Consider the following 24,615-nt stretch of genomic DNA (forward strand, 5'->3'; position numbering starts at 1 on the left):
ATTGTTGATTTTTTGGTTTGCTTAGATTTTTCCTTGTTGGGAAGGAATGGTGACTTCTAAGCACTTTACGTGTTGGACTGGAAACTGAGAGTCCTGAATCACCCACTTTTTAAAAAAATTAAAATAGCAGACATCTTAGCTCAGGATCACACGAAAAAAACCTACATCAAAGTTTGACATGATAACGTTTTATTGGGGGTAGTGTGGGGTGGCTGCATTCCCAGGGAAGCAAGAATGAGAGTTAAAGGGAATTGAGGCAGAAAAAGGAGAGAAAATTCAAAGGGATGAGTTACTGAGATGGCCAAAAATTCACAACACCATGAACGAGATGTCTAGATTTGCAGGATGTCTCCAGAGAAGCCATATGTAAAGACTACATCTCAGAGCAGTCCATTGTAGAAAAGGAAGGGTGCAAATTTTATCTCCTGTTGTCCTTCCTACCTACTTTCTTTCAGTGCTGAAATCCACTCTATGAGGCAGTAACTTCCTATGTGTCCAGGTTGTATTATGCAGACCCTCCAGGCAGCCACTGGGGCAACAAGAGCCTCTGGCCTGCAATGGGACAGTCTCCACGTGCCAGTTGGGGCTATGTGTGGGGACCATCAGTGTATGATGACAGTGGCAGTGGCAGTGGCTGGGACTTAACAACTGTAGGGATATTTTGAATAGCTAGAAGACTGGCAGATGGTTGATGCTTGGGTGGAATGGGCAGCAGGGATGAGTGCATCCTGGGTGATACATAAGCTGGGTCTCCTATACTACATCCCTTGAACCAATCAGATTTACTTGCATCCTGTTATAATATCCTAGATCTTGTATGAGAACAAGATATACTTCCTGTACTTCATTAAGAAGGAAGATGCAAGGCCAGTCCTTCCAAGTATCAGTCAGTTTCCATTTCTCAGCAAGACTTAAAGAGGATTAACAAACCAAGCTACAATTGTCACTGCTGCAGCTGGTCCCAGGATCATAGCTGATATTCATCATTTACCTCGTTTGTCACCCATTCTAGTTTCTCTCACCTTCAGTCAGCATTTCAGTTGCTGTAGGTTGCTTGCCTGGTAGGTTGACACAGTCCTTCATCCCTGATAGATTTGAACCCTCAGTTGTTTTCCTTTGTCAGGCAATAGTTGCTTTGAGTGTCCATTTTCAACTATTCATGGCCAGAGGATCACCAAGAGGTGCCTCAGTGAGTTCTACAATCCAGATGTACTTGTTTTTGCCTCCATTGTGTAGCAACAACCCCACCTTCTCATGGCAATCAAGGTCAACTAAACCAGTCAGTAGAGTAGTTCTTTTCTTGCTTATCCACTGGCATGAGGAGTTCAAAGCAGTTCAATTTCCAGTTCAGTGAAACAATGTTGTTTCTAGGAAGCAATGCTACCTTGGGAATCAGGATCTCTAATGCAGCAGATATAAGGTTGTAGGAACAGATAGCATAAATTCTGCAAGTGGGTCGTTAAAAGCGGTAGAAGATAGGCTGATTCTTGGTTCCTAGAGCCCCTGCTTTTTTTTTTTTTATTAGAGGGGAGGGACTGGTTCTTTATTTCAAAAAGACGTTTATCAATTTTCAGTATCAAAACAGTTACACTATTGGTTTTTCTTTCTCCCAACTGGCCCCCAAAGAGACCACACCAAAGGAGAGTACATTTTAAGCTAATTAAGCTGCAGTATGCACACCTAACAAACCTCACTGAAACCTCACCAAAAAGGAGGGATTGGGTGGGGAAAGAAACTTTAAAAGATCAACACACTCCCAGCCCACAGACTAGAGAGCTCTCACAGCCAGATGGGGTGACCAGTGTGCCCCAACCCCAAAGAAGCAAAGTTTCAAAATAGTATAAAACTTAAAAACAGCTTTGTACATAAGCTATTTAAGATTTCTTCAGTGCTAACTGATACAAAGCACAATGAGATGGCACTGTTAGAGACAGCAGCTTCAGACCCAGGAAAGGGTGCTGAGATGAGTTTCAGATGGCAATCAATGGCAAAACATAATTTTCTTTCTTTCAAGGAGGCAGGAGAGCAAATAAGTGGTCACCTCAACATAAGGAGCACATGATCCATTCCGTGAGCGGTTGGGAATGGGGTAGAGCTAGGACAAGGATTTGGTCTCAAACAGAAGTCTCGCCATTTTTTAAATTAATTAATTAATGTATGTATGTATGTATGTATGGCTGCGTTGGGTCTCCGTTGCTGCACGCGGGCTTTCTCTAGTTGCGGCGAGCGGGGGTTACTCTTCCTTGTGGTGTGCGGGCTTCTCATTGCGGTGGCTTCTCTTGTTGCGGAGCACGGGCTCTAGACGCGCGGGCTTCAGTAGTTGTGGCTCACGGGCTTTAGAGCGCAGGCTCAGTAGTTGTGGCTTGTGGGCTTTAGAACGCAGGCTTAGTAGTTGTGGCTCACGGGCTCTAGAGCACAGTCTCACTCGTTGTGGCACACTGGCTTAGTTGCTCCGCAGCGTGTGGGATCTTCCTGGACCAGGGATTGAACCCGTGTCCCCTGCACTGGCAGGCGGATTCTTTTTTTTTTTTTTTAAATAAATTTATATATTTATTTTTAGCTTCATTGGGTCTTTGTTGCTGCGCGCAAGCTTTCTCTAGTTGTGGCGAGCGAGGGCTACTCTTTGTTGCGGTGCGCGGGCTTCTCATTGTGGTGGCTTCTCTTGTTGTGGAGCACGGGCTCTAGGCACATGGGCTTCAGTAGTTGTGGCACGCAGGGTCAGTAGTTGTGGCTTGCAGACTCTAGCATGCAGGCTCAGTAGTTGTGGCGCATGGGCTTAGTTGCTCTGCAGCATGTGAGATCTTCCTGGACCAGGGTTCGAACCCGTGTCCCCTGCACTGGCAGGCGGATTCTTAACCACTGCATCATCAGGGAAGTCCTTGCCATCTTAATTTTGTTTGGTCACTTCTGATGGGAAAAAAAAAAAAAACAGTTGCCCAAAGATACGATTTTCAGCTGAAAACCTGAACAGCACTTTTTTTTTTTTTTTGCTGACTCCTCCTGGAATCACCTCTCTGGTTTGGTGGGTACTTTTCACAGAGCAACGAGGTTTCCCAAAATGGAGCCTTTCTCTGGGCTGTTTGGCTCTCAGGAAGGCAGGCCCATACCTTTCCCCTCCTCTACGGAGAGGGCAACATGCATTAAGCTGAAAAGTTACCTTCCAAAAGTGAGACAGGGATTAGACTGCTGCTTCAGAACTATGGAATTATCTGGAATGTTTTACAAATGGCTGCTACATCAACAAGAAAAAAGGTAATTATAAAATGTGTACCTCACAGCATGCTTTTAAAGACACTTTACATTCTGCTCACATTCCCTTAAACAGTTGCTCCTGAAAGTGCTCAGCCTCTAGTCCAACTGGAATCTCTGGGGAGAGGCAGAGACAGTTTGGGGAAAAGGACACAGGGGAGGGGGTGGGAGACGTGGCGAAAGGAGAAAGCAGCCTTCCAGTTAAAGGTCAACCATCAGTTTAAAGGTCAGCTTCGGGCAGGCTGGCCTCAGCGGAGTCGGGGTCAGAGGGAGGAGCAGTGCAGGGCGGGACTGGGGCGTTCTGCATCTCATCCAGGTCAAGCAGAGTCTGGTGCAGCATCCTTTGTGTACAGAGGTGCTCCTCTTTGGTGCATATCAGTTCATCTTCCAAATCACCCACTGTCTTTTCCAGCTTGGCTACCGATCTCTCAGCAAACTCAGCATGAGTCTCTGTCTCCTTGGGTTTATCAGTAAGAATCTATCCCTTCCTCACATTTGTCTTCTTTTTGAGAGTACTTTTCTTCAGCAGCACTCAGACACTTCAGCTTCTGTTCCATCAATTTGATCTGCTCATCCGTCTCTCGGCAACGGGACTCTGCCAGCTCAGCTCGTTCCTCTGTGCCTTCCAAGTCTCTCTCAATAATCACCAACCTAAGAGCCACCTCTTCGTACTTCCTACCTGCCTCTTCTGCAATGTGCTTAGCTTCTTCGAGTTGGATTTCCTGGAGCTCCATTTTTTCTTCCTCTTTTAAGGTTCGGTTTTCAGCGACCTTCATGGCTCTCTCAGTCATCAGCAGCTTTCTCGGCTTCCTCCAGCCTTTGCAGGGCAGTGGCCAGGCGCTCTTGAGCACGGTCCAGCTCCTCTTCAACCAGCTGGATCCTACGGTTCAAGGAGGCCGCCTCAGCCTGTTCCCAGGCCACCTTTCTCCCTCCACTTTCGCGGGAGGCGCTCAGCCCTTTCTTCCGCGTCACCGGCCTGCTGCTGCAGAACATGGGTCTCACGCTTCACCGCCTCGATGGTGACCCCTGCCGTGGTGCCCACCCGACCCCTGCTCGCCTTCGGGTTCCTGCCTCCTCTGCCTGGAGCTGCAGCCACTTCTCACCCCTACTTCCCCTGGAGCCCCTGCTTTTGGATTCATGTACAGGATCTGAACATGCCCCCATGGCCACTTTGTTCATTAGCCCATTGTGCAAGCAGTGAACTGAGCAAGGAGAGAAGCTGACTGACACCCAGAAAATAGGTCAATCTATCTACCTGGTTATTAGGAGTCTCTTTGTGGCATAATGTAGCAGTGATCCATTTCTATAGGACCCAATATAGCATACTACCAAACTGTCTTTGACTTGAGTTCAAGGTCTTTCTTTCTCCCTCAGTTGGAATAGGTGTGGGCTGAGAGAGTTGCATCAATGCAGCAGAGGCAGGCGATATGGAGGTCTAGGCCAACAAGTCATATTTTTTTTTTTGCATCTTCTGGAGTACTTGAGTCTCCCTAAATCTACCATTTCCTTCATGCAATAGTTTGCTTCTTTGCCTCTCAACCTTCTTCTGGGAGTTTCTGTTAACACTAAGCTCATGACGGGCAGCTCCAATTGCACAGTTACTTGGTGTACCATTGTCAGGCTCTCAGGCTTTACTTCAGGGTGTATGGCCCTCATGTTCCAGACCACTGGACCCCTAAAAATTTCACTGATGTTGCAGACCCCTTGATCATCAAGGACTTACTGCCTACCCTCTGACACATATGTGTTTTGTTTTGTTTTGTTTTGCGGTACGCGGGCCTCTCACTGTTGTGGCCTCTCCCATTGCGGAGCACAGGCTCTGGACGCGCAGGCTCAGCGGCCATGGCTCACAGCCCCAGTCGCTCCACGGCATGTGGGATCCTCCCAGACCGGGGCACGAACCCGTGTCCCCTGCATCGGCAGGTGGACTCTCAACCACTGCGCCACCAGGGAAGCCCATGTATGTGTTTTAATAGGGTATTTGAATTATTTGACCTGTTCTCCTTATTAGGTCCAATTAGTAAAATGTCAGTCAGTGTAGAAGGCTAGCATGGTGCATGGTGGAACAGCAAGATAATGGAGATCACTATAGAATAGACCATGACAGACAACAGAAAATGAACACAGACCTAGAGCAAGATAGTGAAGACTTCCTGCTGTCCTTGAAACATGAAGATGAGCTGCTTTTGATCCTCTCTATTGATGAGAATCAGGAATAAAGCATTCAGCAAAACAGTGGTCACAAATGAAGTGCCAGAGATTGAGTTGATTTGCTCCCATAAAATTCATATCTAGCACAGAAACTATAATTGGGGATACTATTTTAAGTTTATAGTAGTCCACTGGCACCCACCATGATCCACATGATTTTTTTGCAGAGGCCAGGTAGGTGAAATGACTAGGTATATTATGGGAATCACCATCCCTGAGTCTTTTAAGTCTTTTTTGGTACTAATTTCTGCAATTTGTCTGGCAGGTGATATTGCTTCTGATGTACTGTCTTGGCCTGGAGGGAAGGTGCCTTGCACCTTTTTTAATCATAATGTTCCTTAATTCATAGGTCAGGAAACCAAGGACATACTTCTAAGTATATCTATCCCATTAGGCATTCAGAGACTAGAGATACTGCAACAGAGTGGGTCCTTGGATCTATTGGATCCATTGTGAGATGCACTTGAACCCAAACACCATTTACAATCTGGTACCTATAAAGCTCCCTTTTAACTGGAGGACCATGGTGGTGTTTGGGGTTCTCTAATATTGCTGTCAGTTGTGATCTCATTCTAACTATCCTCAAGACATCTGGGGATTTCCTTGGTGGTCCAGTGGTTAAGACTCTTCACTTCCACTGCAGAGGGCACAGGTTTGATCCCTGGTTGAGGAACTGAGATCCCGCATGCCTCGTGGTGCAGCAAAAAAAAAAAATCTGGGTACTCCCTTTTCTTCAGCACACAATTACTCTGGCAAATTTGAGGAAAGGTTAGAGAGATACTTGCCATGCTGTGGTGGAATTGTGGGGACCCAATATTCCCTTTAATCAATGGGCTCTGGCTCTATGAACTGGCTTGGATCTAGTAACTGGAAATTTCAGTTTTCCATCAGTGTCTGACATCAGCCTTATGATCATCAGTTTTGAATTTTTTTGGTTGTACAAATCAAACAAAAGCCTAGTCAATGGTCTTTAAACTTTAGCATGTACCCAAATCACCTAGGGGATTAGTTAAAACATAGATTGTTGGGCCATATCCCCAGAATTTTTATATTAGTAGGTCTGGAGTGGGGTTTGAGAATTTTCGTATCAAAGAATTTCCTAAGTGATGCTAAAGCTGTTGATCTTAGTACAACACTTTGACAACCAATGCTCTTAGATGGTGGTTTGTCTATGTTACCTTTAGGAAAACCATCATCAATTTGAGGTAATAATCACTTTGGGCCAAGGCACTTTGATTGCCATTCTGACCATACTACTCAGTTTAGTAATTATATCCACCCTGGCTTCTGCCTTTCCAGAATCCCAATATCTCCACTGATATAAAGTCCAGTGCTATGCCAGGATCTTCCACTGTCAACCCTGGCCTGAAGAAGACAACCAACAGTGAGTTTCTCAGTGATGTTGGCTCTCCCATCATGGGTACATTTCTTAGCGAGGGGAGTGTCCCCTCCTGGAGAATATACTCAGGTAGTGGGTTTGCATGTCTTCATTCTAATATTCTCTTTTTCCTGAGCCTTCTCACCCCTTTCTCATTACTCTGCCAAGTAAGTTCCAACAAATCCACCTCAACTAACTGAGCCATTGTGAATCCAGGCTTTATGGAGTCATCCCAGCTAACTATTAGGACTGGTAAACACTGAATTTTATTAGGACATTATTAAGACTTGCTAGACACTAAATTCCAACTTATGGATGAGTTGCCCATTTCAACAAATTTCTCCTGCTTAGTTTAAATTCTATTTCCACTTGAGGGTCCAACACCCTCAAGATCTACCCCCACAGATGTTCCTCTGGTTCTTGCTTGATGTGTTCATGATCTGGACTTACTACCTGCCTTAAAGCCATCTATGGCTTTCACAGAATGCCTTAAAATGACAATTAGCTGCCCCGAACCTATCAAGGGTTTCAGTGCCATCATAAGTAGCCGACTGCTGCAAAAGTACTATAATTATCATTACCCCCATTTGATCAGTTGCAGTGGCAACTTGATATCCCTAAACTTACCCTAAGTAGGGTAAGAAACTACAAAGAGGAGTATTGGCAAGCTGGCTATGACTTCGGAATAATCATGGCTGGTTGCCCAGCCTTGTGGGACATTTCCAGAGAGGCCAAATAAAATGACTGCATTTCAGAACAATCCATTAGGGGAAGGAAAGACAGGTAAATATCTGCTGACTCCTTTCTATCTCTTGCCTTTCATTGTTGAATTCTGCCTCCTTAGGATGTTAACTTTCTCACCTTTCCAGCTATGTTATGCAGCCTTTCCCAGCTCCCCAGAGGAAGCCAGAGCCTCTGTGGATCCCATCTGGCGAGTGTTCAGATGTGATGATCTCTCCTTGTCAGTTGGAGCTGTGCATGGAAACTTCCTAGTCCATGGTGGTGGCAGTGGCTATAGTAGTGGGGACGTAAAACTGTGGATCAGTTGTGATCCATTGCTGGGGCTGGAACACAAGGGAGACAACCATGGTAGGGGTGTTGCAGGGCCAAAAAGGGATGGTGTATAAATTGGTTTCTGCGCAGCCAGTTAGAATATTTGTCAGGTCATTTGAACACCTATCAAAGGTCTACTGATAAGCAGTTTCAATACTGAGGCCTAGAAATTAAAAAGAAAAAAGGATTTAGCCAAATTCCTTGAACTTATGAAGTTTACAAAATATTTTGTGAAACATACATATAAATAGATAATGTAAGATAATGTGCTAAATGTAGTGGTACATGCAAACATGGGGTAAGCAAGGAGCACAGAAAGGAACAGCTAGTTCAGTTTGGGGGGACCAGTCAGAGAAAATTTCTCGGAGGCAGGACCAGCTTCATGGGCATTCAACCAGTATCTCAGGGCCTCATGCTCAGAAGTGCTCATGCTTGGGGTTTAATGCTCTGTGGTCTCCTTTTGAAATCTTAATATTGTAGCTTTATCCTTGAAATGTGTGTTTTGTAGGTGCAGTTCAGTGGGACAATGGGTATGTACCCGGGGCTTGGAGCCCAGCTCAGTGCAGTCCCACCTTCCTCTGCTTCCCTGTCTCCACAGGAGGGGTTCTCAGTAGCCCATTCTCAGCCACTGGAGCCATGGGGCAGTGAGCCTTGCAGGGGGAGGTCCGTATACTGCCATCACCCTCCATCCCAGGCAGAGACCAGGCACAGGAGCAAAGAGGGTCAAGGTCAGGCTTGTGCCCCGCAGTGTCTTGGGGTGGGGCAAGGTGGCATTTGTCCCTGCCCTGCGCTGGCAGTTCCACAGGCTCATTGTCTAGGCAACTCATGAGGGCCTCTCTCTCACACTCCATTCAGGTGCCAAGAGTGTCCCGTGCAGAGGCTATAATCGCTTGGCTTGGGGTGACCAACCATGTGACAAGTAGATTGATTTCATCCACATTTTCATTTTGCATGGGGCCCAGAAAATTATGTGATCAGTCCTGCCTGGAGGTGATGATGCTGGAATTGATTCTTGAAGAATAAATAGGGATTTTCCTGGTGAAAGGGATGAGGAAGGGGCTGAAAGAGTCTCCTAAAAAGGGGGAATAACATAAGTGTGAACAAAAATTATATTATAAACAAGTGTGAACAAAACAAAATTATACCACACATAAATTTTACATAAAGCATGAAATGCTTTTTTTTTTTTTTTTCCTGTTTTGAACACCTTGGTGGATGGTGTTCCATTTCCTGAGATGGGGAGGAGAAGGTATGGGTAGGTCAGGGGAGAGTTCCATTTTGGCCATGTTAATTTGAGTTTTCTATTAGACATCTATTTGGAGAAGTCACGGTGACAAGTGTCTGGAGTGCCAGGCAGAGGTCAGGGCTGGATATAAGTTTGGGAATCTCTGGCACAGGTGGCTGAAAGCCATGGGATCAGGTGAGGTTGCCCAGGTAGAGAATGTAGATAGAGCAGAGAAGTGGATCTGGGACACCCTTATTTTAGATGATGAGCAGAAGAGGAGGCCCCAGAAAAGGAGATTAGGAGCATCCGGTACAGAAGGGAGACACTTGGGAGAGTGTCATTGAAGATGATGATGAAAGTGTTTTAAGAAGGAGGTCTGCACCTAATTTGAAAGCTTGAGGTAAATATTGGAAGCCAAGATGTTTCATATAAAAATGTTTTCAGGCTTTCTTGAACAATGTGGAGGTCTGACAACACAGGGCCCACATTCTGCTTGGCAAAAATCAGCTGCCAGCTGACAGAGCCTGTACTCATCAGTGTGCGTGTGCTGTCCATCCTCCCATCCTCCCACCCACTGCCTCTTGTCTCCCTCTTAGGGCTTGTCAGTCCACATTTATCATCATGCTTACATTACTGAAATTCCCACAGGAGAGAACTATTTCTCTGTGCGTCTCTCCATCAAAGCCAGGAAAACAAAAGATAGCCCAAAAGAGCTGTGTGTTTTAAAAGCAGTATTGGAGAGGGCATATTTCTTTGTGGAAGTGATGACTAGTCTATGTGTTTAATAAGGAAACAAAGCCTCTTCAAAAGAAACAGCTCTGCCTGTTTTACTCGATTATAATCCATTACCTCCTTGTCTTCTGTAGGCTTTTGGGTTGACCCTACTCTAAATTCATTTGCAAATTCTGTTTCCAGAGCAAATATTTCTCAAATGTTTTCATCATGTTATTTTTCCTAGTCAGTTAACCGCAGTGAGTCCTGACTGTTGGTGTCCATATTTTCTGAACACAGGATATATTAACTGATTGAGGATGTGTTTCAAATCTAAATTCACACTTAGGAGCATTTGTCCACTGTCCTCTGCTGACTGTCCTCCCAGCTGCCAATTTGGAGTCAAGTGGTAGGTGTGACAAGGCCTGACATCACCAGTTCAAATTCTACCCAAAAGACCATTTTCTAATCAACAAGGCAGTGTCTGTATGGCAGGAGCAGTTCACTGTGGTCCCTTTGAGAGCCCTGGCCAGTAGGGAACTACAACCAGCCTCAGTGCTGGCGTGAGGGGTGTGGGCTCTACATCCTATGGTCTGAGCCGCCTTGTCACCCCTTCCCTACCTTCAACTCTTCACCTTGCCACACATGCCCTAGTCCATCATCTCCTGGTGACAGGAAGATCCTAATCCTGGGTATTGATCATATTAAGGCATAATAGTATTATAAGTTAGAGGCTTCATCTCCCGGGAGAAGGGAAGACCAGTCTGTTGAGTCAAGTCTTTTCTTGCAAATTCACGGCAGTGGTTAAAACTTGTGATTAAACACTTTACTTTTGGGCCAAACTGCTTGCCCTCAAATCCCATTTTTGCCATTTACATTTTACCATCATCTGTAAAATGGGAAGAATAGTAGACTAACCTCATATGTTGTGAGGATTATGTGAATTGACAAGTAAAGTCCTTGATTAATAGTGGCTGGTATAGAGTAAATGCTCAGATTTTTGCCGCTATACTATAATTGCCTTAAGATAATGATGATGATATACTATTAGATCTTCTTTCCATTTAGTTACTGTGTAACCACTGGGCTGATCAGTTTCTTTCTCCCTGGTGTACAACTCCTTTTTTTTTTTTTGCAGAATTTTCTGACTTATGCACAATTCTTTATATCCACCCTTTCCTAGTTATAGAGATGATGATAAATTTCTATTCATAATTTATAGACACATGCATACTTATTAGAAGAAATAGAATATATTCATCTATAGAGAAATACATATTTATAAGTTCTTATCAGAAATAGTAGAGGAGGGAAATCACTCATATATGTCAAAATCCTCACTTGTGTTCAGTCACATTTTTCTTAAATCTTCCAAACCCTTCTTTAATCAGTTCTTTACTCTGAATTCCTTTCAATTCATGGGTTGAATAAGTGGTCATTTTGCATTGTTCTTCAGACTGTTTGTGATTTTTTTTTTACATCTAATTCCTTATTTCCATTTTGCTTTTTAACAGTGTGACCGTGGCATGTTTTGAACACAGTATGATTTCAGGGAGCCTAATCAATATTCCGGATATTTTTTACATTTACTCCCTCAGTATATTCTCCATCTCCAGTTGCTATTTCAGTGCATGTTTGTGTAATTCACTTTAAATAATGCTTTGAACTTATTTTTTTTAACTTTTTAACTTTTCATTTTGAGGTAATTTAAGACACAAAACAGTTGTAAAAATAGCACAAAGAATTCCTGCATACACTGCACCCATCCCCCCAAAAGGTTAGCATCTTACATAACCACAGTACAATGATCAGAAACAGGAAGTTAATATTGATAAAGTACTATGAACTAATCTACAATCTTATGCAACTTTTATCAATTGTCCCACTAATGACCTTTTTTGGGGGACCAGATTCCAATCAGTGATCCCACATTGCATTTTGATGACATGTCTTCTTGGTCTGCCCCAATCTGTGAAAGTTCCTTAGCCTTTGTTTGTCCTGCATGGCCTTGATCTTTTTGAAGAGTACTGGCCAGTTATTTTGTAGAATGTCCCTCTGTTTTGGTCTGTCTGATATTTTCTCATGATTAAATTCAGGTTATGCATTGTTGCAAAAATCCCATATACCTGACCCAATGCCACTTCCAGTGGGGGGTGGAGAGGCCTCTTCCACTGGCAAAGAAGGCTCATCAGAATTTAAGGGTTCAGTGTCGCCAGCTTCATCAGATTTCCCCCACATATCCCCATGGTAGCATGCAGGATCCCATTTTTTCCCCAGTCAATGCTCTCACTTTAACGGTAGACACTGTGTGAGGCTGGGGGTCTAACCTGTAATTCAGTTAATCACAGGGTGAGATTCTTTTGATTTTCAGCAATCTTGGCCTTGCAGCTACAGGAGGCAAGAGTATTCCAAGGCATGTATAGAAGCTTTCAGGTCATTTATGAGGTGTCTGAGCTGGGAAATTGAATTCAATTCTTTTTTTATCACTTTTTATTTTATTCTTTTTATCCTTTTTTTTTTAAATCACTTTGTCCAGCAACATTAGGAGCAACCAGCCAACCTCATTATATTGATATGTTAGATTTCCCAAAATGTTTGAAAGTATCATACACACAGTCACCCAGCATCTTGCTTCTTATAAAGGATTGATTAGGAGTATCCAATGCAGATATTTTCTGTATCTCCATTGCCAGATCATGCCATGGACTATAAGTGCTCTCTTTACTACTGGATGCAGAGTCATTCTGCATCTTTAAATCTAATCAGATTCGAGAGTCAATTCCAGAAGGCCAGAATCAATTCAGAAAACTCAAAAATTCTGTTCCTTTAGAACCACTCTCAGTACCAAAATATCTGTATTAGTCAGGTTTCTCAGGAGAAACAGAACCAATAGTGTGTGTATATGTGTATGTGTACACACACACACACAAATATAAATAGGAATTGGCTCACGTGATTATGGAGGCTGAGAAGACCAGACCCAAGAGAGTCAATGGAATAGTTTGAGTCCAAGTCTGAGCCCGAAGGCAGGAGAAGACTGATGTCCCAGCTTGAAGTTAGTAAGATACACAGAGCAAAAAATTCTTTCTTACTCAATCTGTTTATTCTATTCAGCCCTTCAACAGATCAGATGAAGCCCACTCACATTGAGGAGGGCAATCTGCTACACTCATTCTACCAATTCAAATGTGAATTTCATCCAGAAGCACTCTCACAAATACACCCATATATGATGTTTAATCTAATATCTGAGCACCCCATGGCCCAGTCAAGTTGGCACATAAAATTAACCATCACACGTTCTCAGCATATCAAATCAGGGGGCACATGATGACACTTTGTCTCATTAGTGGTGATATTGGAGCACTTGAATAAGGCAGAGTCTTCTAAATTTCTCCACTGTAACATTACTATTTTCCTCTTTGTATTTGGCAAGTATCTTATGAGGAGATATTTGGGAGTATGTAAATATTCTGTTTCTCATTGTACTTTATCCTGCTAATTTTAGCACCTATTAATGATTCTTGACTGAGATAATTATTACTATTATGTTGCCAAATGATTATTTTATATTGCCATTATTCCTTCTACATTTATTAATTGGAACTCTCTCCCATTTATTTACTCAATTATATCAGTATAGACTCATGAATTTTACATATATATATATATATATATATATATATATATTATATACTAGGTTATAATCCATTACTCTTACATTTTTTTCTCATCTTGTCCTAGATTTGGGTATTAGGAGACACTTTCTTTTTTTTTTAAGGGAGGCGATATTTATTTTTTTTAATTTTTAAATTTTAAATTTTTATTTTTTAATTTTTATAGGAGTGTAGGTGATATACAAATTGTGTTAGTTTCAGGTGTACACTAAAGTGAATCAGTTATACATATACATATATCAACTCTTTTTTAGATTCTTTTCCCATACAGGTCATTACAGAGTATTGAGTAGAGTTCCCTGTTCTATACAGTAGGTCCTTATTAGTTATCTATTTTATATGTAGTAATGTGTATATGTCCATCCCAATCTCCCAATTTATCCTTCCACTCCCCTTACCCCCTGGTAACCATAAGTTTGTTTTCTATGTCTGTGACTCTATTTCTGTTTTGTAAATAAGTTCATTTGTACCATCTTTTTTTAGATTCCACATATAAGCAATATCATATGATATTTGTCTTTCTCTGTCTGATTTCACTCAGTGTGAGAATATCTAGGTCCATCCATGTTGCTGCAAATGTCATTATTTTGTTCTTTTTATGGCTGAGTAATATTCCATTGTGTATATGTACCACATCTTCTTCATCCATTCATCTGTTGATGGTCATATAGGTTGCTTCTATGTCTTAGCTATTGTAAATAGTGCTGTAGTGAACATCAGGGTGTATGTAACTTTTCAAATTAGAGTTTTGTTTGGATATATGCCCAGGAGTGGGATTGCTGGGTCATATGGTAGTTCTGTATTTAGTCTTTTAAGGAACCTCCATACTGTTCTTCATAGTGGCTGTACCAGTTTACATTCCCACCGAGAGTATAAGAGAGTTCCCTTTTCTCCACACCCTCTCCAGCATTTATTGTTTGTAGGTTTTTTGATGTTGGCCATTCTGACTGGTGTGAGGTGATACCTCATTGTAATTTTGATTTGCATTTCTCTAATAATTTATGATATTGAGCATCTTTTCATATGCTTTTTGGCCATCTGTATGTCTTCTTTGGAGAAATGTCTATTTAGATCTTCTGCCCATTTTTTGATTGGGTTGTTTGGTTTTCTTTAATATTGAGCTGCATGAGCTCTTTGTATATTTTGGAGATTAATCCCTTGTCAGTCACTTCATTTGCAAATATTTTCTCCCATTCTGTGAGTTGTCTTTTCATTTTGTTTATGGTTTCCTTCACTGTGCAAAAGCTTTTAAGTTTAATTAGGTCCCATTTGTTTATTTTTGTTTTTATTTCCATTACTCTAGGAGGTGGATCAAAAAGATCTTGCTTCGATTTATGTCAGAGAGTGTTCTGCCTATGTTTTCCTCTAAGAGTTTTATAGTATCCAGCCTTACATTCAAGACTTTAATTCATTTTGAGTTTCTTTTTGTGTATGGTGTTAAGGAGTGTTCTCATTTCATTCTTTTACATGTAGCTGTCCAGTTTTCCCAGCACCACTTATTGAACGGGCTGTCTTTTCTCCATTGTATATTCTTGCCTTATTTGTCATAGATTAATTGAGCATAGGTGTATGCATTTATTTCTAGGCATTTAATCTTGTTCCATTGATCTAGATTTCTGTTTTTGTGCCAGTACAAAACTGTTTTGATTACTGTAGCTTTGTAGTATAGTAGGAAGTCAGGGAGCATGATTCCTCCAGCTCTATTTCTTTTTCTCAAGATTGCTTTGGCTATTTGGGGTCTTTTGTGTTTCCATACAAATTTTAATTTTTTTTGTTCTAATTCTGTGAAAAAATGCCATTGGTAATTTGATAGGTATTACACTGAATCTGTAGATTGCTTTGGGTAATATAGTCACTTTGACATTATTGATTCCTCCAATCCAAGGACATGGTATATCTCTCCATCTGTTTGTCTTCTTTGATTTCTTTCATCAGTACCTTATAGTTTTCCGAGTACAGGTCTTTTGGCTCCTCAAGTAGGTTTATTCCTGGGTATTTTATTTGTTTTGATGCAGTGGTAAATGGGATTGTTTCCTTAATTTGTCTTTCTGATCGTTTGTTGTTAGTGTATATTTAAATAGTTTTTTTTCTGTGACTCTCATATTCAGGTATGTAAGGTTAATGTAAATAAACAAGGTTTCTCTATGATTTTAGCATTATGGATTTCTTTGCATAGAAATCTCTTAAGAACATTTTATTCTTAAAAATGTTTCAAAAGATTCTACACCAGATAGTGGGAACTTAATAGTCACCCAGATAAAAACAAAATAGAAGCAACCACAATGACCCCTCCCTACCACCACAAAGTTATTTCACTCTTTCAGATCAATAACTATTTGAGGGAATTGTGTTGAAATGTTAGAAAGACATTCTCACAAGCTAGAGATGCTATTTCAAGTAAAATGTGAAGAAATATGAAAACATTGACATTTTAAAGTGACTTCTATGGATTTGACTTTATGAATAACATACAGCATTCAGTGATCTTATACTTTTTATAACTCGTTCATTTTTATCATGAAATCTTTATAGGTGAAAGAGGTCTAATACATCATCTATGTCCATTGGTTGCTTTGACTACAAATTACAGAAAGCAATTCTAGCTATCTCATCCCAAAATGAATCTATTAAAAGGATATGGGTTAACTCATAGAATCAGGGGAAACAACTAAGGTATCTGGCTCAAAAAAGGCAGGTGTCAGAGGGGCTGCAGGAATCTATAAAGAAGGAACTAATAAGTAGACCTTTTGAAGAGCCTCTGCCTTCTTGAAGATAGTCATTGTGTGATTCCGTTCAGGGTCCACATACAAAAGACAGAACAAGTAATGTACCTTTATTGATAGTCCTATAAAGATTGGGTCCACTTGGGGAGAGATAGTGTCTGTTTAGGTTCCACCAGACTCTAACTCTGAGACAAGGATTCAGGAGCAAGCACTTCATTTGGGAGTTGACCCCAGGGAGGTTTACTCAAGAGTGGGGAAGAGAGGCAAGGAAGGGGAAGAAGCCAATAAAAGATGTGTTATCAAAGCAGTTCCCACTCTTGGCAACTGGAGTTTACTCTCAAAGGGAGACAGTTTAGAATGCACATCAGAGTTATTTCAACTGAGAGATGAAGAAACTAGAATATTTTATAACCATCTGTCTTTACATGGTTGGTTGAGAGCTTCTGGGACATTAACTCTTGGGTAATTCTGGCTTGTCCTCTGTATGAATTCAGCATGTTATTACAATTAGACAAAAGTTTTCAGGCAAGGAGTCATAAGAGTTTGAAATGAGCAGCTTTCTGTGAGTAGAATTAAGTGCTGAGAAGACATGGTCAGGGAATGGATATGTCTGCCAGAGTGGTTTCCTTAAGCAAAATTGGGATGTTGTTACTAGAAGGTGGAAACTAAAGTCTGGGCAGGAGAAAATGGTAAATGTTCATTTCCCCACCAATGCAACCATCTCATTTTTCAGAAACAGTTGTCTGCAGGTCAAATTGCTATATATGTTGTATCAGTTAGGTACTTTCAGCTACGAGTAGGAGCATATAAAAATACAAGTGGCTAAAAGAATAGAGATTGTATCTGGCATGATAGGCTACATTATGCTGCAGTAACAGCCTCCAACAGTGGCTTAACACAACAGAAGTTTATTTCTTACTCATGCAAAATCAGCTGAGGGTCCAGGCAACTGTCCACAGCGGCGGTTTTTTAGGCATTAGCTCATTATTCCAGGCTGCTTGGATCTTTGGCACCTCCAAAAATGTGCATGCTCCCATGATTACCACTGCAGGGAAGAGCACCAAGGATCAATCACTGAACACAAAATACAATACTCTGGTCACACATCATTTCAAGTCATAGAGCCATACTTTGGTGGCAGAGAAGTGCTGTGCTCCTGTGTGTCCAGAAGTAGAGAAGAACAAGACATTTGCAACCAGAGGTAATAGTATTCCCAAGGGTTTATTTTTCTCTCCATTAGAAAATATGGGGTTAGACAGTACCACGGTTGTTCAGTGGCTTGGCAATTACTGAAGACTTAGGTGACTCCTGTCTTTCCAATCTGCTGTCCCTGATTTGTCAGGGACATCTTTTTGTCACAAGATGACTAGAGCAGCTCCAAATGTCACATCCTCTCATGTCAGTATCCAAAAGCAGGAAGAGAAGGGTGGGGTCTCCTAGCTTCTTTATCAGATGGAGTGGGCCTCTCTCTCCCAATTCCCCTCCCCTTCCAATCAGGGAAGAAAATCTTTCATCACAACAGACTTTCCATTGTACCACACCAGTCAGAACTGGCTTGCATGGCACCTCTAGCTGCAGGTGCGCCTGACAGTGTAAGCATCTGACATTTTCAACCTGTCTCATGAGAGGCAGACTCTGCCAGTGTAGGAAAGAGGGTAGGGCATGGCTCTTGGGTTCAACGTCAACAAGATAAGACACAAGGAAACAACATTCTCAATGTCCAAGTACAGCAGTATCAAATATTTGCTCCAGATCACCACGCTGTTGAAACACAACTTCTTGAATTCTCACCATGTGGAGCTTGGAATTACAGTCACTGATGGCAGAGTTGTATTCAATCACATCCTCTTTATCCTGAGAAAATTGAGTATTTCCTGAGATCCAATATCAAGCAACCTCCTGGGAACAAGTCTATTTGGTTGATCAGATGAGAAATAATGGCTCTTGCTTGATAATTCAGAGCAATGTAAAAGAAGCTTCCTTTATACAGTTTGTTTGAACTCAAAATAGTAGACTACAAATGAGTAGGAAACTAGGGCTTGATTGCAAAAATTTTCCCTCTGGAAAGACAAACCATAACTTGGCTTATTTTTCAAAGAACCAAGTCTCTGACTCTAGGCAATTAAATGAATAGCACTAAATAACCTGTTACTGTATATTTTAGAACCATACACATCTGGGACTTTAATAACAGTTAAAAAAGGAAAAGATGGTAGCAGAGACTCCTGTTTCAAATGACAGTTTTCTAGCAGCTTCCAGTTAACTTGCTTATGACAGCAAAAGAAAAAAAGGCGCAATGCCATTAAAAGCTATAACTTAAAAATGACGATAATAAGCTGGGAAGAAGTCACTAAGTCTAAACTAAATGGAGCTGGACTGAGAGAAAAAAAATTTTATTCAGTCTTTTATTCTGGAAACAAAGCATAAAAACAGTAGGAAGATACTTTGTATCCCCTCTGTTGGCATCAGGGAGCCAGTCTACATCAACCAAAAAAGAGACACTCACTTCTTAAAAAGGCCAGAAGAATTCTTCCCCAATCCCTACTTCTCCTAGATTATTTCAGAGATCTCACCCCTGCCCCCATCCCCTACACTGAGAATATAGCACAGAATTGTGAAAGCTACACTTCCCAGAATGCAACACACCGCTGGGATTTCACAGGCCAAGCACTGTGAGAAAGGGGCTGGGTAGAAAGAACCCAGGTGGCAGTGTGTTGCTGGGACTGTAAAATTCCTCACGTTTCCCTGCCCTGGGTGTCACGAACATGCAGGGTCTAAGACAACACATATATGAGGTCAGTGGGGCTTTTGGGACTCCTCAACATATGGGAGACTCCCCTTTCCTGCCCTTAGTACGTTTTTGGCTGTGCATGTGGGATCTTAGTTCCCCAACCAGGGAGCAAACCCCCACTCCCTGCATTGGAAGTGAAACCTGTCTTTTAAGCCAGGGACCCCAAAACACAGAGAAAATAGGTGGGGAGCCCCTGGTGGAGAGATAGATGGATACTTACCCTGGGTAAAACATTGAAACTGGTAGACCAGCCTCCTGGTCATGCTTACATTGTCAGACTACACCCAGTTAATGGCACTACAATCCTAAGCAAACTACCTCAAGAAGAAATCACTTTCCTGGACTGCTTCTAACTCAGAATTTGATAAGGGGCATGTCTACTTGTCGTCCGCAAAGAAGTGTAGGAATACTGCTCTGTCTTGTTCTATTAGCTATATGTTCTCTACCCCTCAGTGCCTGCCACGACTAGAAGGTAGGTGATAGGATTTCTCCCATTCCCCTTTGTCTCCTTTATGTTCTTTGGAGGTAAATGGGCACGTGGGATGGGAGAGAGACAAGTAAACATCCTTTCAGATATGACTATCTTTATTTTTCTTTTCTGGTCTTAAGTAACTGTTGATAGTAACAACAATAGAAAGATTTAAGTTCATATATTTTAAAACTCTGGAAGGATAGAAATTGGTTGTATAAAACTTCCAAACTTATAAAAGGAAAAAATGGAGGAAAGAAAATATAACAAATTACCAAACAAAACAAAAGCATGAAAGAAAAATATCAAGGGAAATTAAGATTGCAGAAGTAAGTCTGAAGTAGTTCAGTATTTGTAATAAATGTGAGTGACTGAGACCAGATTAAAGTCTAAGAGTGGTGTGTACATGAGCTGTCTAAGACGAAATGACTTAGAAAGACTGAAAAATAAAGAACGAAAAATGTATCCCAGACAAATAGTGGTTAAGGCCATGTTCCGTCTCCCTGTCTCTTGCAGCTGATTGTAGGGGACCCAGCAGAAAACTCCAAATATACCCTAAGAAATGCCAGAGCCATCAGAGGTTGTAACCTGGGATTTGTGAACTTGGATGGAAAAAAAAAATTGCATCTTTATTTTCACTAATCTCTAACAGAGAATTAATATTACTTTCAATCCTTATAGGCAACAAACCATAGTAACTAGAAATAATTTTGAATCCCTTGTAATTCAGATGTATACCATCACCCCATTCTCCTCAGCCAGAAATCTTCAGGAGTGTAATAGACAGAAAAAGAAAACAAAACAAATAAGCAAGCAAGAAAACAAAAAAACCCTTCTTCACAGGAACAACAATCAGATAGAAAATAAAAGGGAAAAAATGATTCCATTCCAAATCACAAATAAAAATATAAAATGCTTATTCAACAAGTCCTCTGTAAGAAAGTTGAAACATTTTATTGAAGGGCATAAAAGACTTGATTAGAAAGAGCTGTTGAAGGGAAGGCTTAATTTTGTGAAACTGTCAATCCCCTTCCTATTACGTAAATTCAGAATGTAATGTAATCCCAATCACATAACAGTGATATTAAAAGAAAATAGAAATGACAAAAATTGCAGAATGACTTAAGGAAGAATCTGCATACAGGATTTTTTTTTGTTTTTTGTTTTTTTTAGTAAAGAAGAGTGATGAAGAGGGTCAAAGCTATGTGGAAAGTATGACTTATTTAGTAAATCATGGAGAAATTGGCCAACTTGCTATGTGGGGTGGGGCAGAGAGGAACATGTAGCTTCCAACTTACATTTTAAATCTGAATAAATTCCTGGTGGATTAAAGGAATAAATATAAAAAACAAAACCATGAAATTTGCAGAACAAAACATAGGTGAGTATTTATAAAGATTTAAGGTAGAGAGTCAGTGCTCAGACAGACACCAAAGGTAGAAACAGTAAGGTACAATATATAGATTTGATGTCATGAAAATGGAAATTTTCAGGACATTAAAAACACTTTAAAAATATAAAAACAAGTGATAAAGTGAGAGAAAAGGAAACGTTTTTAGTAACATTTATGAAAGACAGAGGATTACTATCTTTAATACATACAGAGTTCTAACATGCCAATGAGAACAAGGTGAATACCCCTAAATGAGTAAATTGTAAAGGAAATAGTCATTGAATTGGCCACACATTTTTCAACCTACAGTCAAAGAAATTGAAAACAAAACAATGAGCTACGTTTTCCTTACTATGTTGTCAAAGAAGGTCTTTATTTTTAAGATCATAGCCATTATGGGGGAAAGAAGATTTTCATTTAATGCTGGTAGATATATAAATTAACCTTTGTGGAGAGCAATTTAAAAAATTTGTCCAAAATTATTAATGATAAGAAAAAATATTCAGATCACTTAGCTAAGTTAAGAAAAAGTCATTTATAAAATTATTTACACAGTAAGAATATTTTTATATTTGAATTCTATATTCACTTACATGTAATTGAATATAGAACCTTTTACAATTAATACAAATTACTCTTTAATGAGAAAACAATTTAATAGATAGTAATTCTTTCTATAATTATAAACTGCTGTATTTAATGTTTTCTCCCCATGAAAATTTTAAATATCACTGAATTTCCATTAAATTATTACTGATTTAAATCCTGTACATAAATTTCTTTTATTTGCAGACCAACACATAAAATGTGTAAGGGGAGATGATTTACTGCAATCTAATGAATACTCTCTATCCTGATACCATTAAGCATTTACCAAGAGAAAAAAAAAAGGAGGAGGAGGAGAAAAGATATATTTCATACTGTATATATTTTTTATAAAATAAATTGTTTAGATAATTTAAGGGTTGTTAAACTAATTGGAACATGTCTCCAAAGTCATGTGCATTATAGTGTGGTATTAAGTTATATGTGATTGTGGAAGAACAATGATCCCTTTTTTTTTTGCAGCTTGAAAGAATGCAACTCCCCATTTTGTTTATTCCATTCCATTTCTCTTGTTTTGGTGTTCCCCCTCATGCCTTCGTAAAGAATGAATTCTAGGTCAAGTTAACCTGAATGTATTGGGGATTCTCTGTTCTGTTCTATTATCTTGCCTTACAAGATAAAGGAATGAGAGAAAGCATTAAGTTAGCTTATGTGCAACACATACCATTTGGAGATAGCAGATTGAATCTGTATGAAGCAGTAACTGTTGACTGCAAATATGTGCGGGTCCCTAGTATTGCTAATTGCTGTTTACTAAGAATTACTAAGCTGATGGGCCAATGAGAAATAACCTTCATTTTTATGACTTAGAAGGAAGCAAGTCAATGGGGAAGTAAACTGTTTTTCATGTGGCAATCCCAGGGGCTATGGCTTTTGATGGTTAATTTTATGTGTCAGCTTCACTAGGCCACAGGATGCCCAGATATCTGGTTAAACATAACTTCTGGGTGCGTCTATGAGGGCGTTTCTGGAATAGATTCACATTTGAATTGGACTAAGTGAAGCAGATAGCCTTCCCCAGTGTGGGTGTGTATCATCCAGTCGGTTGAGGGCCTGAATAGAACAAAGAGGTAGAGGAAGGTTGAATTTGCTCTCTGCCTCTCTTCTTGTGCTGGGGCATCAATCTTCTACTGCCCTCAGCACTCCTAGTTCCCAGGCCTTCGCACTCAGAGTGGAATCTACACCATCAGCCCTCCAGCTCTCAGGCCTTTAAACTACACCACCAGTTTTCCTGGATCTCTAGCTTGCAGATGGCAGATCATGGGAATTCTCAGTCCCATAATCATGTGAGCCGATACATTATAATAAACCTTCTTCTATATGTATCTCCTACTGGTTCTGTTCCTCTGGAGAACTCTGACCAGTACATGAATCAATGAGAAACAATCCCCAATTTCCAATAATTGACTTGAGGAAAAACACTGGAAGAGGATAGAACCCAAACTAACCTGCTCATTTAGGAAATGCTCCAAGATCTGAAGTGGAAACCCAGAAGAATCTGAGCCATGATAAAAAAGGAGGTATCCTATTATTGCTGGCCATTCCATCTGAACCTGGGTCTACCCCCCAAGTCACAAATCTAGATAATGAAATTGCTTATACAACTTCTAAATACTGATGTATCATCCATAATTTTCCAGAAGAAACTGACACGCAAATTAGTTCACAAATTCCAAACTATGGAGATGCTAATAATTGTGTCCATTGGGTCAACCCAAGGAAAACAGGAGAAGCCGGCCAGGGTTGGGGAACCCAGAGGTAGAGATGTTCGAGATAGAATCAAGGGCTACTCTTTTAGGAACCAGGTAAGCTGGACTGTCAGTTTCTCAGGCTTGTACCTGACATGCCTGGCACAGTTGTGCCTGCTGTGAGTTCTAAAGGGTGAACCCCCTTTGTTTAACCCCCTCAAATGTTCAGACTGAATAGTGTTGAGAGTAGATGAATAGGCTGGGAGATCGCCTAGGACACATTTTTGAAAATAGATACTAAGTCCAATAAAGTTTGTGTAGAAGGATATTAACTATCTGTACTCCAAAGTGGTATTGGACATTGATAAACTGTCTCAGTTATTCAGTATGACACGGTGTCCTGGATATTCCCCTCTTCCCCCCAACCCCCAGGTTTCACCATAGAAGTGGCCTGATTCAAGTACTTGAGGCTCAGATGACCTCACCCTTCCTGGAAGCTTTGAGTGGCTAAATGCTTCAGGGTTTTCACCTAAATATTAAAGGAGAAAATTAAGCTCATGTTGCTTCCCAGTATTGATTCTTCTCATTGTGTTTTTTATTTGATGGAATCTCCAGAATTCTTTTGGGGTTTGTATGGGAATATAAGAGTATTTATACCTTTATGAAAAGATGGTATAATCCTAAGACGGGACTTTTAGGGAAAAAATGAGATTTACGTCAACACTTAAAAGCTGATGGGCGTTCCCTGGTGGTCCAGTGGTTGGGACTCGGTGCTTTCACTGCCAAGGCCCGGGTTCAATCCCTGGTCGGGGAAATAAGATCCCAAAAGCCAACTTGAAGGCTGAAAGCAAAATATGATTTTAGTTTCTGAAATAGATTCTGGGCTTAGGGGGCAGGTGTGATTCTGAAATTTCAACTCTGTGTAAAACAAATATGGCTTCTAAAAACCTTATTGCCTGTCTGACTTAATTTGTCTTTTGATGCCATTTGTTCAAAGGACAGTGGAAGAAGGTTTTTTTTTTTTTTTTTTTTTGAAGAGCGCACTTCTAAAGTAGGTGAAAATTTTCAAATTTCATTGAGCTTAGCTAAAATAAGTAAATATGTGAATGATAATTTCTTGGTCTTGAGTACAGAAGCAAGTAGGTAACTGCTCAGGCAGCAAAACACAGGAAATTGGCAAGTGGACAACTAATTTTCTATGCAATCTTATTCACTCTGGCAACTTGTTCAGCACATATTGTTAATTCATTAAAGTTAATAAATTTCAAAAATATTTTCATAATTGTATACAATGTTATGAACAAAATTAATTTAAAACACCAAGAGCATTTAAAAAATAACCCATTTAAAAGTTGAGGTTTAAAGTGCTAGAAAGGGTTCACGTTAAAGATAGAATCTTGGAATAAAAAAATATTTATAGTTTCTATGTAATTGGAGAGAT

At 40.5% G+C, this 24,615-nt stretch overlaps 1 pseudogene across 1 annotated transcript; it reads right to left on the reverse strand.

The window, feature by feature from the left end:
- Window positions 1–3,469: 3,469 nt before the first annotated feature.
- LOC307053753 lies at window positions 3,470–12,065 on the reverse strand (annotated as a pseudogene). The gene is made up of 2 exons: window positions 11,954–12,065; window positions 3,470–4,329 (listed from the first exon to the last, which is right to left on the reverse strand). The product of its transcript is annotated as an uncharacterized misc_RNA (transcript).
- Between the last annotated feature and the right edge of the window lie 12,550 nt (window positions 12,066–24,615).

The sequence above is a fragment of the Hyperoodon ampullatus genome (genome assembly GCF_949752795.1).
Source record: "Hyperoodon ampullatus genome assembly, chromosome: 5".
NCBI lineage: Eukaryota > Metazoa > Chordata > Mammalia > Artiodactyla > Ziphiidae > Hyperoodon > Hyperoodon ampullatus.